This window comes from Rhinatrema bivittatum, chromosome 2 (genome assembly GCF_901001135.1).
Source record: "Rhinatrema bivittatum chromosome 2, aRhiBiv1.1, whole genome shotgun sequence".
Classification (NCBI taxonomy): Eukaryota; Metazoa; Chordata; class Amphibia; order Gymnophiona; family Rhinatrematidae; genus Rhinatrema; species Rhinatrema bivittatum.
The window spans coordinates 571,852,724-571,869,466 of NC_042616.1; the positions used below are offsets into that span (position 1 = coordinate 571,852,724).

Below are 16,743 nucleotides of genomic sequence, written 5' to 3' on the forward strand. Positions count from 1 at the left end.
ATTTTCCTCACGGAGTTAATTTTATTTATTTATTTATTTATTTATTTATTGGTTTTTATATACCACCGTTTATCAAGATATCACCTCACAGGGGTCCCTCCTCTAACTTTTCTCAGGCCGCAGTATTCCAGTAAGTTTTTTTTACCGTCTTTCATCGATTACCATCGAGTTTGGAACTCGCGGCCTACTGGCCATCGACCGTACCACGGCTCGATTTTTTTCGATGGCCATGGCGTCGGGGTTTCGTCGGTGCCCAGACTGTACTCGTACCATGTCTATCACAGACCCTCATGGGGTCTGTGTAATGTGTTTAGGCAGTGAGCATGATGTCCTGACTTGCACCAAATGTGCCCTCATGACACCAAAACATCGCAAAGCCAGAATGGAGAAGATGGGACTCCTCTTCCGTGCTCACACCCCGACGCCGTCCATCGCATCGACTTCATCGGAACCGGTACCGTCGAAGTCGCACCAGCATCGACCACCGTCCAGTGTCCGTCCGCCATCGACGTCTTCACGGCCATCGACTCCTGTTTCTCCCCCTCAAGATCGAGGGGATCATAGGGAGAAACATCGCCATCGGCATCGTAAGTCTTAGACCGTCGAGGGAGCGAAATCATCGACCTCACCACCATCCGAGCCATCATCGAAGAAGCCCCATCCAGGAATGGCACCGACCATTCCTGCGACCGGGACATCGAGGCCACCCTTACCCAATTGGGGGTTGGGAGTCTCGATTCTGCCTGTAAAGGTGGTCCCTCCGACTGTGCCTCAGCCTCCCTCTTCTGTCACGGAGCCGGGGCTGCTTGCTCCAGGTCTCCGGGAAGAACTGGACCGGCTGGTCCAGGAGGCCATCGACAAGGCGATGCAACGGCTCCAGGTTCCTCCAGCACCAACACCGGCACCGAGAGTGGAACCGGTCACCGACCCGATGACAGCGGCGCTGGCCCCGCTGCTATCCCGGATGGAGGCGCTCATGACGGCCCTTCCACCGGTGATTCTCGGGTCTCCGATGGCTCCGGTGCGCTCCCCGTTGACAGCTTCATCGGGAGGAGAAACACCATTCCGCATTCCTCCTTCGGGAGTACTGCCTCAGCCATCGATGCCAATTCGTCCCTCGCCACCGATTCATTCATTGGGGGCGATACACACATCGGCGCCATCAATGCCTTTGATACCGGCACCGATGCCTTCCAGGCCATCCACGGTGCCCCTGGCGATTCCTTCGATTTTCTCGGAGCCTCAGCCGGGGCCTTCGGGTATCCAATCCCCTTCTTGTCCTACAGGTCAGCCTGCTGATCCTTATGACACCTGGGGTGATGATACTTCCACAGACACCGATGACTTACCTTCACCTCCCTCTCCTACTGAAAGTAGAAAGCGTTCTCCTCCAGAGGACCTTTCTTTCATTAATTTTGTGAAGGAAATGTCAGAGTTGGTCCCTTTTCAGCTTCAGACTGAGCAGGATGATAGGCAGCAGATGATGGAGCTCCTCCAATTCCTGGATGCCCCTAAAATGATCACTTCTATTCCCATTCATCAAGTTCTTCTTGACCTCCTCAAAAAGAACTGGGGAAAACCCTGGATCCGTTGCCCCAGTCCATAGAAAAGCTGAACTACCTATTTGGTACAATCAGCTCTCGGCTTTCAAAAATCTCAGCTCGACCACCACTCAGTGATGGGTGAATCAGCTCAAAAGAAAGCAAAAAGGACGAAGCCTCACTCATCTACCCCTCCTGTTAAGGAACACAAGTTCCTAGACAATATTGGTCGACGAGTGTTCCAAGGGGCCATGCTCATCTCCAGAATTGCTGCTTACCAGCTGTATATGACCCAATACAATAGGGTCATTTTCAAGCAGATACAGGACTTCTCTGAAACCCTGCCTGACCAATTCCAACAACAGCTTCAAATCCTTGTCAACAAGGGGCTTGAGGCAGGAAAGCATGAGATATGAACAGCTTACGATGTCTTAGACACCTCTACTAGAGTGTCTGTCTGCAGCTGCCATTTCTGCAAGACAATGGGCCTGGCTCAAATCTTCTGACTTTCGGCCAGAAGTACAAGACAGGCTGTCTGACCTGCCATGTATAGGAGACAGTCTGTTCGGTGAACAGATCCAGCAAATAATGGCTGAATTTAAGGACCATCATGAGACCCCTAAACAGCTCTCATTGATACCTTCCAACTTCTCCTTAAGAAAGCCCTTCAGGAAGGACTCTAAGAAGTCATTCTTCCATCCAAGGAAGTACTATCCTCCACCAGCAAGGTCCCGAACTACGAGGCCTTCTCAAAAGCCTCAGCCTTGCCAGGCCCGAAAGCAAAAGCCGCAAGCAGCTCCCCAGCCGGGGCCTGCTTCAGGTTTTTGACTTACATTTGGAGAGCAGCAGCCTGATTCCTCTGCCAAGCATACCAGTGGGAGGTTGATTGTGCCACTTTCACGGAATATGGCAATCAATCACAACAGACCTATGGGTGCTAGCAATCATTGCTCAGGGTTACCACTTAAACTTTTACTCTTCCACCGGACTCACCACCTCTGCAAGCATGGATAGTATCCGACCATTCTGTCCTTCTGGAGTAGGAGGTTTCCCTTCTTCTCCAGTTAAGAGCAATAGAACCCATCCCTCTCTCGCAGCAAGGCCTATGGTTCTATTACCAATAATTTTTGATCCCCAAAAAATGCGGGGGAGTTCGTCCAATTCTGGACCTACGTGCTCTCAACAAGTACCTACAGTGAGAAAAGTTCAAGATGGTAACCTTGGGCTCGCTTCTACCTCTTCTGCAAAGAGGAGACTGGCTCTGCTCTCTGGACCTTCAGGACGCATGCACACACATTGCGATAACTCAAGCTCATCGCAAGTACCTCAGGTTTTTAGTAGGCCCAAAGCACTATCAATACCGCGTGCTTCCGTTTGGCCTAGCATCGGCACCACGAGTCTTTACCAAATGTCTAGTGATTGTCGCAGCTTTTCTCAGGAAAGAAGGTGTTCATGTCTACCCCTATCTCGATGACTGGTTAATCAGGGCTCCAACCCAGCAAGCCACTCGGTCGTCCCTCAGTTTGACCCTACACACTCTAATTCCTCTAGGATTTCTCATCAATTACGAAAAATCCTATTTAGTCCCATCTCAAACCTTGTCGTTCATTGGGGCAGACTTGGACACCTTGCAGGCAAAAGCCTTTCTACCTTAACGAGCACTAACTCTCGTGTCTCTCACTCACCAGTTGCAGTCTCAGCATACAGCAACAGCTCGCCAATTCCTCGTCCTTTGAGGACACATGGCGTCCTCAGTCCGTCACACCAATGGTCCGCCTGGTCATGAGGCTCATGCATTGGACTCTGAGGTCACAATGGATTCAAGCTGTTCAGCCTCTGTCGACCATTGTCCACATCACAGACTCACTCCATCTGTCTCTCGCCTGGTGGAAAAATCACAACAATCTCCTCCAGGGACTGCCCTTTCAAGTGCCAGATCCTCAGGTCTTGGTCTCCAGGGGAAGCCAAACATCAAATAAACTTCCTAGAACTTCGAGCAATGCGATATGCTCTCAGGGCTTTTCAGGAATGCCTGTCAAACCACGTCATCTTGATTCAGACGGACAACCAGGTGGCCATGTGGTACATCTACAAGCAGGGAGGCACATGCTCCTTCCTTCTGTGTCAGGAACCTGTGCAGATTTGGGCGGAAGCGCTCTCCCGCTCGATGTACCTCAGGGCCACCTACTTGCCGGGAGTACACAATGTCTTGGCAGACAAACTGAGTCGTGTCATCCAACTGCACGAGTGGTCGCTCAACCCCTCGGTAGCGACCTCTCTTTTCCAACAATGGGGTTATCCCCAAATAGACCTCAGAACCACAAAGTGGACAATTACTGCTCCCTCATTCGGGGCGAGCGCTCTCAGCCCAGAGATGTATTCTCCCTCTCGTGGGCAACCGGTCTGCTCTATGCATTCCCTCCACTTCCTCTTCTCTCGAAGACTCTCGTGAAGCTCTGTCAGGCCAAGGGAACCATGATCCTGATAGCACCTCACTGGCCACGCCAAGTGTGGTTTCCTATACTCCAGGATCTCTCCATCTGCAGGCACATTCCCTTGGGAACGCACCCGCTTCTGATCACTCAGAACGACGGATGTCTACGCCATCCCAATCTTCAGGCCTTGTCCCTGACGGCATGGATGTTGAAAGGTTAATCCTTCAACCACTTAACCTTTCAGATTCGGTTTCTCGTGTCCTGATTACTTCACGGAAGCCTTCCACAAGAAAGTCTTATTCCTATAAATGGAAAAGGTATAGATCTTGGTGTTCTTCGCAATCCCTTGATCCTTTTTCCTGTCCAATCCCAAGGTTTTTGGACTATCTCTGGCATTTATCGGAATCAGGTCTAAAGACCTCTTCCATCAGAATGCATGTCAGTGCGGTAGCCGCCTTCCATAAAGGTGTCGGGGATGTCCCTATATCAGTACAACCCCTCGTAACTCGTTTTCTTAAAGGCTTTCTCCATATCAAGCCACCTTTACGTCCTCCGGCCCCTTCTTGGGACCTTAATCTGGTTCTCGGGCGGCTCATGAAACCACCCTTCGAACCTCTTCACTCCTGTGACCTAAAATATCTCACATGGAAAGTGATTTTCCTTTTAGCTATACTTCAGCTCGCAGGGTTAGTGAGTTACAGGCCCTAGTTACCTATCCGTCTTACACTAAACTCCTGCAGGACCGGGCGGTACTCCGCACTCACCCTAAGTTTTTGCCTAAGGTAGTTTCGGAGTTTCACATTAATCAACCCATCATACTACCTATCTTCTTTCCCAGGCCCCACTCCATCCCAGGGGAACAGGCTCTGCAAACCCTTGACTGTAAACAGGCTCTAGCGTTCTACCTAGACCGTACAGTTGCCCACAGGAAGAGCACTCAGTTATTTGTCTCTTTCCATCCCAACAAACTAGGGCAACCTGTAGGTAAGCAGACTCTGTCCTCCTGGTTGGTGGACTACATATCTTTTTGCTATCAGCAAGCAGGCATTCCTTTCCAAGACCGTGTTAAAGCACACTCTGTGAGGGCCATGGCGACTTCAGTAGCACACTGCGCTTCCTGACATTTGCAGGGCTGCCACCTGGAGCTCACTCCACACTTTCGCAGCCCATTATTGCTTGGATAAGGCCGGAAGACAGGATTCCATCTTCGGCCAATCTGTCCTGCGTAACCTTTTTCCAACGTGACGTACCAATACCCTTCCGCCTGCCCGGTGGGGTTCAGGATGTCCTCTACCAAATTTCACCCCAGTTGTTGTGCCTGTTGCACGCCGTTGGGTACATTTGGTGCATGTTCGGACAGCCTCAGCTCGGTACTCATCCATATGTGAGGACTACCATCCTGCTTGTCTGTGAGAAAGCAAATGTTGCTTACTTGTAACAGGTGTTCTCACAGGACAGCAGGATGTTAGTTCTCACGAAACCCGCCCGCTGCCCTACGGTGTTGGGTTTGTAACGTTTTGTTGTTTTTATTTTTTTCGGCACTACCTGTAGCTATCAAATGAGACTGAAGGGGGACCCCTGCTGGCTGCAGGGTTAGTGCCACGCTGGGCATGCCCAGTAGGGGCCAGTCAAAGTTCTGGAAACTTTGACAGAGGTTTTCCGTGATTGGGCTCCATCCTGATGTTGTCACCCATATGTGAGGGCTAACATCCTGCTGTCCTGTGAGAACACCTGTTACAGGTAAGCAACAATTGCTTACTGTGTGACAGTATGTGCCATTTGTGAATTTAATGACTATGATATTGGAGAATGTTTGTTTTATTAATTTCCATTATAATTTTTCCTTAAGTTGCTGTATGGCTATTTGATTCCCTTGTTGGTGGTTGATTTTACTCTACATTTTCATTGTTAAGATCACCTATAGATGATCACCTACAGATGCCAAATTTTAAGACTTTCTTGCATCCCATTTTTTTCATAGAGAATAGATCAAATCTTTTCAGCTCACACCTTACACAGTGTTCTCATATATATGACTTTTGTACCTGGCAGAGTCACTGGTCCAGTGAGAGCATGTTAGATCATTATGTACTATAATATACAGCATACTGTGTGCTGATAAAACAGTGCAGAGCCTTGATCACACTGCCTTCATAGATTCTAGACAATTCCATCAGTCCTTCATATTTATGAGCCTTTAATAAACCACAGTCATATGAAAATGGACAAGAATAAGAAATGTGTTAACAATTCATTGTGTCATGGGCTTAGACTAGTGGACCATGAGTCTGCTGACCAACAGAACCAAGGCATGGTATAGAATTGTGAGGCAGAGGCATGGTCAGGCAGATAAGGTCAAGGCAGGTGAAGTCCATTCAGAAGCTGGAGACAAGTAAGGGCAGGCAATAGATGGAAGCAAGGTCAGGAACCAGGCTGGGTCTCAAGCAGTAGTCAGAAACAGGAGCAGCCAGACACAGAAAAATGAGGTATCAGACACCTACCTGCCCAGAGGAGTGCCAGAGGATGTGGTTAGTGCAGTTAGTATAGCTGTGTTTAAAAAAGGATTGGATAAGTTCTTGGAGGAGAAGTCCATTACCTGCTATTAAGTTCACTTAGAGAATAGCCACTGCCATTAGCAATGGTAACATGGAATAGACTTAGTTTTTGGGTACTTGCCAGGTTCTTATGGCCTGGATTGGCCACTGTTGGAAACAGGATGCTGGGCTTAATGGACCCTTGGTCTGACCCAGTATGGCATTTTCTTATGTTCTTATTAAAGCAGTGCTAATGTCATCAGGCTGTGCAACAGGAAATTCTGGGCACTGGCCCTATAAAGCTGGTGAGTTGCTAGGGGCCCTTACTCAGAGCAGCAGGATGCAGCAGAGGAGCAGGACTCCAGGAGTCATGCTGGGACGCCCCAGCAGGTCACAGGACGCAGTGCTGGGCCTGGGACCGTGAGTACAGGAAAGGGAGTTTTCATGGACTAGGAGATTGATCTTCCATTTGCTTCATGCAGTGAGGCTAATGATTGCATTTTACTGGAAAACTTACACCTTTTTTTGACCATTGGAAAGCAGTGGTGGTGGAAATAGCTTCGATGGAAGAAATATCTTCTCTCAAAAGTAGGCCTGAGGATCATGAATGGATTTGGGATCCATACAGGACTTTGTTTTGCATGACTTCTGAACTTTGGGTTTGAAGGGCCTCTTGACATCTAACTTTCTTACTATACCGTATTTGAGATGATGCTTTCAGTATGTGATGTTTTCCTGGTGTGCTGTGTGTTTTGAAAATAGCTTAAAAAAAACCAACCAAACAAAAAAAAACAAACCACCAGAACTTACAACTTGACTCTGAAATTTTCTTCCACTAATCCCCTTCCATACTGCTAGTTTCATGTTTCTTTATTTCATTTAAAATATTTATAGCCTGCAAATTATACAGTAAATCTTGTTCTAAACAGGTAATATGGTTATACATACATAATTTAAGACACAAATCTGCTACAAACAACCTGCATCCCTTGTCACCACCCAGTGCTGATCTGTATAACACAGCATCAATTTACAAATTAACTCTGTCATGACAAGGGGAGAGGAGAGGCAGGAGATAAAATTTTGAGGTCTTGTTTTTAATGCCTGTAGTTAGCAGTGGCTGAAGGTAGGAATAGGTTTTCATTTACAATATGGTAGGAGCAGTAGCCCCTAGCCTCACGCTTAACCCAAGATCTCTTGCAGCCTATGCGCTCTGCTAGGATGGTGTTCCCAATGTGATTATTTTCCAAAAATGTCATCTCAATTTAAATTACATTTAACTGGATGTTACAAAAATTAAACCAACACACCTAATAATCTCCTGTTAAGTAAGGCTAGACATTTGAAGAGAGTAGCTTTACTTTCCTTATCAACTCACCTACAGAAACCTATTGAACCTTCTAATTGTATGTACATAGTACACCACCCCCTTTAATATAAGAAATGCAGCAGAGTAGTTGCTGTTACATACCTGAGATGTAAAGTCTGTGGACATAAATTTTATGTTTTTAAATGCCAAATGGAAAATACATCATATAATTAAATGTACAAATATTGGTTTTCTTTAGGCCTTTAAATCCATGGTGTGTGAACCTGTAGTGCATAGGACGGTAATGTAGTAGGAAGCTACTGAGAGAGCCATCATTTGGTGATTTAGCTTTCAGGTTTAAATAGGGATTGGTATTGGGTAAAAAAATGATTTAATTTTTGTCTTTACATTTGTCTCTGAGTTTTAGTTTCTCTGTAGCCAGGTACAAGGACCCAGCCACTTCCAGGGGCAATAGTCTCCTGTTGGAAATTTCTTGTCAGGACCCTAATTTTCACAGCATGTGTTTTCATTGTGCTGCATAGCAGTAGTAGAAATGTGCGCTTCTCTGTTAGAAGGATAGATTAAAATGAACGTGAACACCTGCTTAAAAAACATAAAATACAGTAGAACTAGAAAAGGTGCAAAGGGCAACAAAAATGATGAATGGAATGGCTCCTCTATGATGAGAGGCTACACAAGTTAGGGCTTTTCAGCTGAAAGGGGACATAATAGAGGTTTATAAAATCATGAGTGGTGTGGAAATGATACATAAAGGATGGTAAATATTTACTCTTTCAAATAATACTAAAGCAAGGGGTCAATTGGTTGTTAGTCTGAAACTATCAACAAGCAGATTTTAAAACAAATCATAGAAATTACTTTTTCACTTAGTGTACAATCAAGCTGTGGAATCTGTTACTAGAGGGCATGGTCAAGGCAACTAGCATATCAGGTTTAAAAGAGGTTTGGACAAGTTCCTGGAGGAAAAGTCCATAGAACATTTTTAGCCAGGTGAACTAAAGAAAGCTTTGCTATCCGAGGAATTACAGGAATTAGATCTGCTTTATGGAATCTCCTGGCTATCCCAGGACAAGCAGGATGCTAGTCCTCACATATGGGTGATGTCACTGACGGAGCACTATCACGGAAAACTTTCTGTCACAGTTTCTAGAAACTTTTGACTGGCATCCTGAGCCCACTGAGCATGCCCAGCATGCCATGATCCCTCGAGCCACAGGGGTCTCCCTTCAGTCTTATTTTTTCGGCACTGCTGTTAGCCTCGTGGTTATAGGAGTCCTATGTGGTGAATATTCACTACAAAAAAATTTCAGAAATTTCGGAAAAAACTTATCCCGCCGTAGGGGTCTCTCTTTTTCCACCATCTGTGAGTGTTTAAAATTTTTTCTGGTTGGTTCCGTTATTGTTAAATCTAGTCAGAAGGTTGTCGATGGCTGTCCGGCCTTCGTTATGGCTACCGGTTTTAAAAAGTGCCCGAATTGCTCCCGCACTATGTCCATAGAGTGTGTACTCTGTCTCGGCGAGAGACATGATATTTCGACGTGCCCAAGATGCGCCGAGATGACGCTGAAAGGCAGACGAGCACACATGGAAAAAATGGAACATCTATTCCATCTTTAACTGATGCCGTCGACTTCAACTTCGACACAATCGTCTCCGGCTGCAGCGATTAGAAAAGTCGTCCTAAAAACTAGATGTCAACCGGATGAAGCAGGTGATCAGCCTTTACCGACCCCTTCATGGTCATCGATAAAGTCTACATCTACCATCGAAAAAGGCATCGAACATAGACAGAAACACTGTCATCGACACCAGAGGCCTCAGGATCCGGAATTGGACCTGATAACCGGAGTTCCTTTGGCAATTATCGAACCAACTCCAAAGAAACCTCGGAGAGAGGAGTCTCTGTGTCCTTTGAGGCCTTCGACTCCTAGGCGATCCCCACAGATATTGGTGCCGGGAACTGTACCTCCACAGGGACCTGTGGAGATACTATTATTGCCTTTACTGCCTCCCCTCATAGCTGCTCTGGTTCCACCAGCTATGAGGGCGGAACTGGATGGTTATATCCACCAGGCAGTTCGAGATGCACTCCGTGGCATGCCTTCGATGCCAGCACCGATGCCAGTTCCACCTTCGATGCCAGTTCCACCCCCGTCACCGGTGTCTATTCCAATACCATCACAGAGTCCATCGCCGGTTCCGGTTCAACCACCGAGATCATTACCCTCACTGACACCGATGCCTACACCAATGCCTGTGCTGGATATGTCCTTCTTGGCGCCAATATTAGCAAAGTTGGACACTCATCTGTGCCATTCCGGTGCAACCACCCGATGCCCCAATGCCAAGACCGATGGAAGAAGAAGAAATAATAAAGAAAATATCGATGCCTGAACCTACTCCAGGTCCATCGTGAATCTCTCGTCCACGGCCATTGTTTTCTCCACTATTTCCATCGAGACCACCGGTGAAACCCTCGATGCCGTCAATGCCATCCTTTCCTCTTCCATTGACTCCTCGTCCACGTTCGTCGGACACTTGGGATGATCCAAATACTGACTCTTCCTCGGAGGAAGTCCTCTTAGATCCTTCTCCGGAGGAAAGAAGGAAATTCCTTCCAGAGGATCTGACTTTCTCTAATTTCATCAAAGATATGGCTGATACTATCCATTTTCAGCTAGTATCCAAAGAAGATACTAGACAGAAAACTCTGGAACTATTGCAGTTTGTGGATCCACCTAAAGAAGTCCTGACAATACCAGTTCACGAAGTTCTAGTGGACTTGCAACACAGGCTATGGGAGCATCCCTGCACCATACCACCTGTAAATAAATGGACTGATGCTACCTATCTAGTCCAGCATATTCCTGGCTTCCAGAAAACTCAACTACCTCACCAATCGGTAGTAGTAGAATCAGCTCAAAAGAGGTCTAAAAGAATTAAACCTCATTCATTGAATCCTCCTGGGAAAGATCACAGGTTTTTGGATACCATCGGCAGGAAAATGTTTCAAGGTTCAATGCTAGTGTCCAGAATTGCATCTTACCAACTCTATATGACGCAATATCAGCGTAATCTGTGGAAACAGATTCAGGAGTTATCGGAATCTCTTCCCCAACAATTTCAAGATTCCTTCAACAGCATTATCCATAAGGGCCTAGAAGCTGGGAAACATGAAGTTAGAGCAGCTTATGACAGCTTTGAGACTTCATCTAGAATGTCTGCCACAGGCATAAGTGCCTGCAGATGGGCCTGGCTCAAGGCCTCCGACCTGAGACCAGAAGTGCAAGAGAAGCTTGCTGATCTTCCTTGTGCAGGAGATAATCTCTTTGGAGATAAAGTTCGTAAAACAGTCTCCCAGCTTAAGGAACATTCGGAAACATTATGTCAACTTTCCTCTGCTCCACCAGAGTCCCAAACATCCACACGAAGACTTCCAAGACACCGGAGATACTATCCTCCTGCTACCCATGGAAGGTCATCAAGACCAGCACAAAGTTTGCAGACCCGACAACCAAGAGCACCTAGAGCTCAATCCCCTCCACAAACAGGCCCAGCTTCGGGATTTTGAAAATTCACCAGAGAACAGAAGCCTACCTACCAATCCAACCCCAAATTTGCCAGTAGGTGGTCAGATCACTTTCTTCCATCACAATTGGTCACACATCACTACAGATCAATGGGTACTCTCAATAACATCTCAAGGCTACCACCTGGACTTTCTAACTGTACCAAACGATACTCCACCCACCTCGTCTTGGACAGTGAAAAATCAATCCACACACTTACAAAAAGAATTATCCACCCTTCTGAGAGCCAGGGCCGTGGAACCAGTTCCCCAACCTCAGCAGGGCAGAGGATTCTACTCCCATTATTTCCTCATTCCAAAGAAAACAGGAGGCCTACGTCCCATATTGGACCTCTGGAAGCTCAACAAATACCTACAAAAGGAAAAATTCAGGATGGTGTCATTGGGCACCATGTTACCTCTACTTCAAAAAGGAGATTGGCTCTGTTCTCTGGATCTTCAAGACGCTTATGCTCACATTCCAATATTCCCTCCTCATCGCATATATTTGCGTTTCTTAGTGGGACATCAACATTTCCAGTACAGGGTGCTACCATTCGGTCTTGCCTCAGCACCTCGAGTATTCACAAAGTGCCTGGCAGTGGCAGCTGCCCACTTGCACAAGGAAGGCGTGCACGTTTTTCCTTATCTAGACGACTGGCTCATCAGAAGCCAAACAAAACAAGGAACTCTCAATTCTCTCAAGCTCACAATCAATCTACTCCATTCGTTGGGATTCCTAATCAACTACCAGAAATCCCATTTCACACCATCTCACCTGATGCAATTCATCGGAGCAGATTTAAATACCATAACGTCAAAAGCTTTCCTCCCAAAAGACTGTGCACAGACATTCGCCTCGTTAGCAGGCTCTCTACGCGCACGGATGCAGGTGACAGCTCATCAATGTCTCACGCTTTTGGGTCACATAGCCTCCACAGTTCGTCACTCCTATGGCCAGGTTAGCCATGAGAGTCACTCAATGGACTCTCAGAAGGCAATGGATACAAGCCATTCAACCACTGTCTTATCCAATTCAAGTAACTCAACAACTATGGTCCTCGCTCCTATGGTGGACGAACTAGGACAACTTGCTCTCAGGCTTACCTTTCCAACAACCGATTCCGCAAGTGACATTAACTCAGATGCATCCACCTTCGGGTGGGGAGCACACATTGGACATCTGCAGACTCAAGGTACTTGGACAAAACTCGAAGCCACATTTCAGATAAATTTCCTAGAGCTTCGAGCTATATGTTATGCGCTGCATGCATTCAAGGACTGCCTTTCCCACAAGACTGTTCTGATACAAACAGACAACACAGTAGCCATGTGGTACATAAACAAACAGGGAGGAACAGGCTCGTATCTCCTTTGTCAAGAAGCAGCACAAATTTGGAGCTGGGCCCTAATGCATTCAATGTTTCTCCGGGCCACTTATCTAGCAGGCATTCACAACATAATAGCGGACCTTCTCAGTCGTCAATTCCAACCTCACGAGTGGTCCCTGGATCCTGTCGTAGCAACCAAGATATTTCAACGTTGGGGTCAACCAACAGTAGACCTCTTTGCATCACAAGTGACTTACAAAGTGGACAACCTTTGCTCCCTGCACACGCAGAGAAACCGCTTACCCAGGGACGCCTTTGCTCGCCACTGGAATTTAGGCCTTCTATACGCGTATCCCCTGATACCGCTAATAACCAAAACCCTAGTGAAGCTACAACAGGACAAAGGGTCCATGATACTCATAGCCTCATATTGGCCTCGACAAGTATGGTTTCCAATATTTCTCGATCAGAGACCCAATTCGCCTGGGCACAGCACCCACTCTCATAACTCAGGGTCAGGGCAGGTTGCGTCATCCCAACCTTCAATCCCTATCCCTCACAGCATGGATGTTGAAAGCTTGATTCTGCAACCTCTCGATCTTTCAACTAATGTCTCTCAAGTGCTTGTAGTTTCACGCAAACCCTCCACATGAAAGAACTATCGTGCTAAGTGGAAAAGGTTTACCATGTGGTGCACACAAAACTGTATCGACTCTTTTTTTCTACACGACATCATCTTTATTAGACTTTCTCACAGGACAAGCAGGATGGTTGTCCTCACAAATGGGTGACATCGAGGATGGAGCCCACCACGGAAAACTTCTGTCAAAGTTTAACAGAACTTTGACTGGCCCCTACTGGGCATGCCCAGCACGGCACTGACCCTGCAGCCAGCAGGGGTCTCCCTTCAGTCTTCTTTTTTCCGCGCAGCAGTAGCCACGCGGTGAAAGAGCTCTTAACCACGTTCCTGACAGGAAATCGGAATTTTATATTCTGAAGAAAATTTGCCCCTCAGGGGTCTCCCTTCGACAAATTTTTCACTCCGCGGAACTTCGGTAAGTTTTTGCCGTTGTTTGGTTGACTTACGTCGAGTTTGGCCCTTGCGGCCTGTTGGCAGTCACCAATCCCGCGACTAAATTTTTGGCCCATGGCCATGGCGTCGGGGTTTCGCCGGTGTCCTGATTGTACCCGGACTATGTCAATCACAGACCCCCATAGGGTCTGTGTTTTGTGTTTAGGCAGCGAGCATGATGTCCTGACTTGCACCAAATGTGCCTTAATGACACCAAAAGGTCGCAAAGCCAGGATGGAGAAGATGGGGCTCCTCTTCCATGCTCGCACCCCAACGCCATCGATAGCATCGACGTCATCGGAACCGGCACCGTCTAAGTTGCATCATCATCGTCAACCCTCAGGTGACCGTCCGCCATCGATGACTTCCCGGCCGTCGACTCCCGTCCCTTCCCCTGATGGGCGAGGGGATCGGAAGGAAAAGCATCGCCATCGACGGCACAAGTCTCGGCCCGTCAAGGATCCAGAACCATCGACCTCCGTACCGACCGAGCCACCGACCAAAAAGCCTCGATCAGACCTGGCACCATCCACGTCTCTTTCGCAGGCACCGAGGAAACCCTCACCCCCTCGGGGTGTGGGAGCCGTGATCCCACCGGTTACGGTGGTCCCTCCGGCTCAGCCTCAGCCTCCCTCTCCCGTCGAGCCGGGTCTCGTTACCCCTGGTCTCCGGGTAGAACTGGACCGGCTGGTCCAGGAGGCCATCGAAAAAGCGATGCAGAGGTTCCAACCTGCACCGACTCCGGCACCGAGGAGGGAACCGACCACCGAGCCACTGGTAGAAGCACTGGCACTGCTGCTACACTGCATAGAAGCGCTTATAACAGCCCTTCCACCGGTGATTTCAGTAGCACCGACAACACCGCCATCTCCGACAGGCTTGTCATCGGGGGGGAGAAACACCATTCGTAATTCCCCCTTCGGGGGTGGTTCCATCGGTGCCTTCCCATCCCTCGCCATCGATATATCCTTCGGCTCCACCGAGACTTCCAAGGCCGGCACCGATTCCATCGAGACCACTACAGATGCCCTCGATGCCATTTCCAGCTCCACCTTCAGCACCGATGCCATCGAGGTTATACTCGGTGCCCTCGGTGGTTCCTCCTAATGTCTCGGACCCTCAACCAGGACCTTCAGGAATTCAAGCCCCTCATGATCCCTACGACACCTGGGGTGATGATTCCTCTTCTGACACAGATTTACCTTCACCACCGTCTCCTGCAGAGAGCAGAAAGCGTTCTCCTCCTGAGGATCTCTCTTTCATCAATTTTGTGAAGGAGATGTCGGAGTTGGTCCCTTTTCAGCTACAATCTGCACCAGATGATGGAACTACTCCAATTTTTGGATGCTCCAAAAATCATCGCTTCCATCCCTATTCATCAGGTGTTTCTAGACCTTCTAAAGAAGAACTGGGAATCTCCTTCATCTGTCTCCCCAGTCAATAAGAAAGCTGACTCCACATATCTTGTCCAGTCAGCACCGGGGTTTCAAAAGCCTCAATTGGATCATCGCTCTGTCGTCGTTGAGTCAGCTCAAAAGAAAGCTAAGCGTCTAAAGCCACACTCTTCAACTCCACCTACTAAGGACAACAAATTCCTAGATAGTGTAGGAAGGAAGGTGTATCACGGAGCTATGTTGATTTCACGCATAGCTTCATATCAGCTTTATATGACTCAATATAACAGAGCCATCCTAAAACAGATGCAAGAATATGCGGATACCTTGCCTGAACAATTTCAAGCCCTCCTTAACAAAGGGTTTGAGGCTGGGAAGCATGAAATTAGAACTGCATATGACATCTTCGATGCTTCCACAAAAGTTTCAGCCACAGCCATCTCAGCCAGACGTTGGGCTTGGCTAAAATCATCAGACCTTCGCCCAGAGGTCCAGGACAGGCTATCTGATTTACCCTGCCTAGGTGACAACTTGTTTGGAGAACAAATTCAGCAAATAGTAGCTGAATTGAAAGATCACCATGAGACGCTAAAACAACTCTCATCCGCTCCTTCTGATGTCACCTCCAAACAACCATCTAAGAAAGACTCTAAAAAGTCTTTCTTTAGACCACGTCGGTATTACCCTCCATCGGCTAAGCCTCGACCTGTACGGTCTTCCCACAGAGCTCAGCCACGTCAGCCTCGAAAGCAAAGGCCTACAGTAGCCCCACCCCCTGGGCCTACGGCGGGCCTTTGACTTCCTTGTAGAGAGCAGTTGCCAAACCCCTCTTCCAGCCATCCCCGTGGGAGGTCGGCTGTGCCAATTTCTAGACCGCTGGCTTCAGATTACCTCAGATCAGTGGGTACTAGCAATTATTGCACAGGGTTACCACCTCAACTTCACTACTCTTCCTGCAGACTCCCCGCCTCTACAAGCATGGAGTCTGACCAATCACTTGGCTCAGTTACAACAAGAAGTATCCTTTCTTCTGCAATCAAACGCTATAGAACCCGTCCCTCCCTCTCAGCAAGGAAGGGGATTCTACTCAAGGTACTTCCTGATACCAAAGAAATCAGGGGGGCTTCGTCCCATCTTAGACCTCCGAGCCCTCAACAAGTACCTTCAAAAAGAAAAGTTCAAGATGGTAACCCTGGGCTCGCTTCTCCCTCTGCTGCAAAGAGGGGATTGGCTATGCTCTCTAGACCTCAAAGACGCTTATACCCACATTGCGATTACACAATCCCATCGCAAGTACCTGCGTTTTCTGGTGGGCCGAAACCATTACCAATATCGAGTACTACCTTTCGGCCTGGCATCTGCACCACGAGTCTTTACCAAATGCCTCGTCGTGGTAGCAGCATTCCTCAGGAAGGAAGGTGTCCACGTCTACCCCTACCTGGACGATTGGCTAATCAGGGCCTCCACCCAACAGATTGCTCAATCCTCCCTAAACTTGACAATTCAAACACTCCTTTCCTTAGGGTTTCTTGTCAATT

At 47.8% G+C, this 16,743-nt stretch overlaps 1 protein-coding gene across 1 annotated transcript in view; it reads left to right on the forward strand.

The window, feature by feature from the left end:
* The window catches only part of SPIRE1 (spire type actin nucleation factor 1), a 472,800-nt gene that overhangs the window by 226,569 nt on the left and 229,488 nt on the right, over nucleotides 1–16,743 (forward strand). The gene's annotated exons all lie outside the window — the stretch shown is intronic.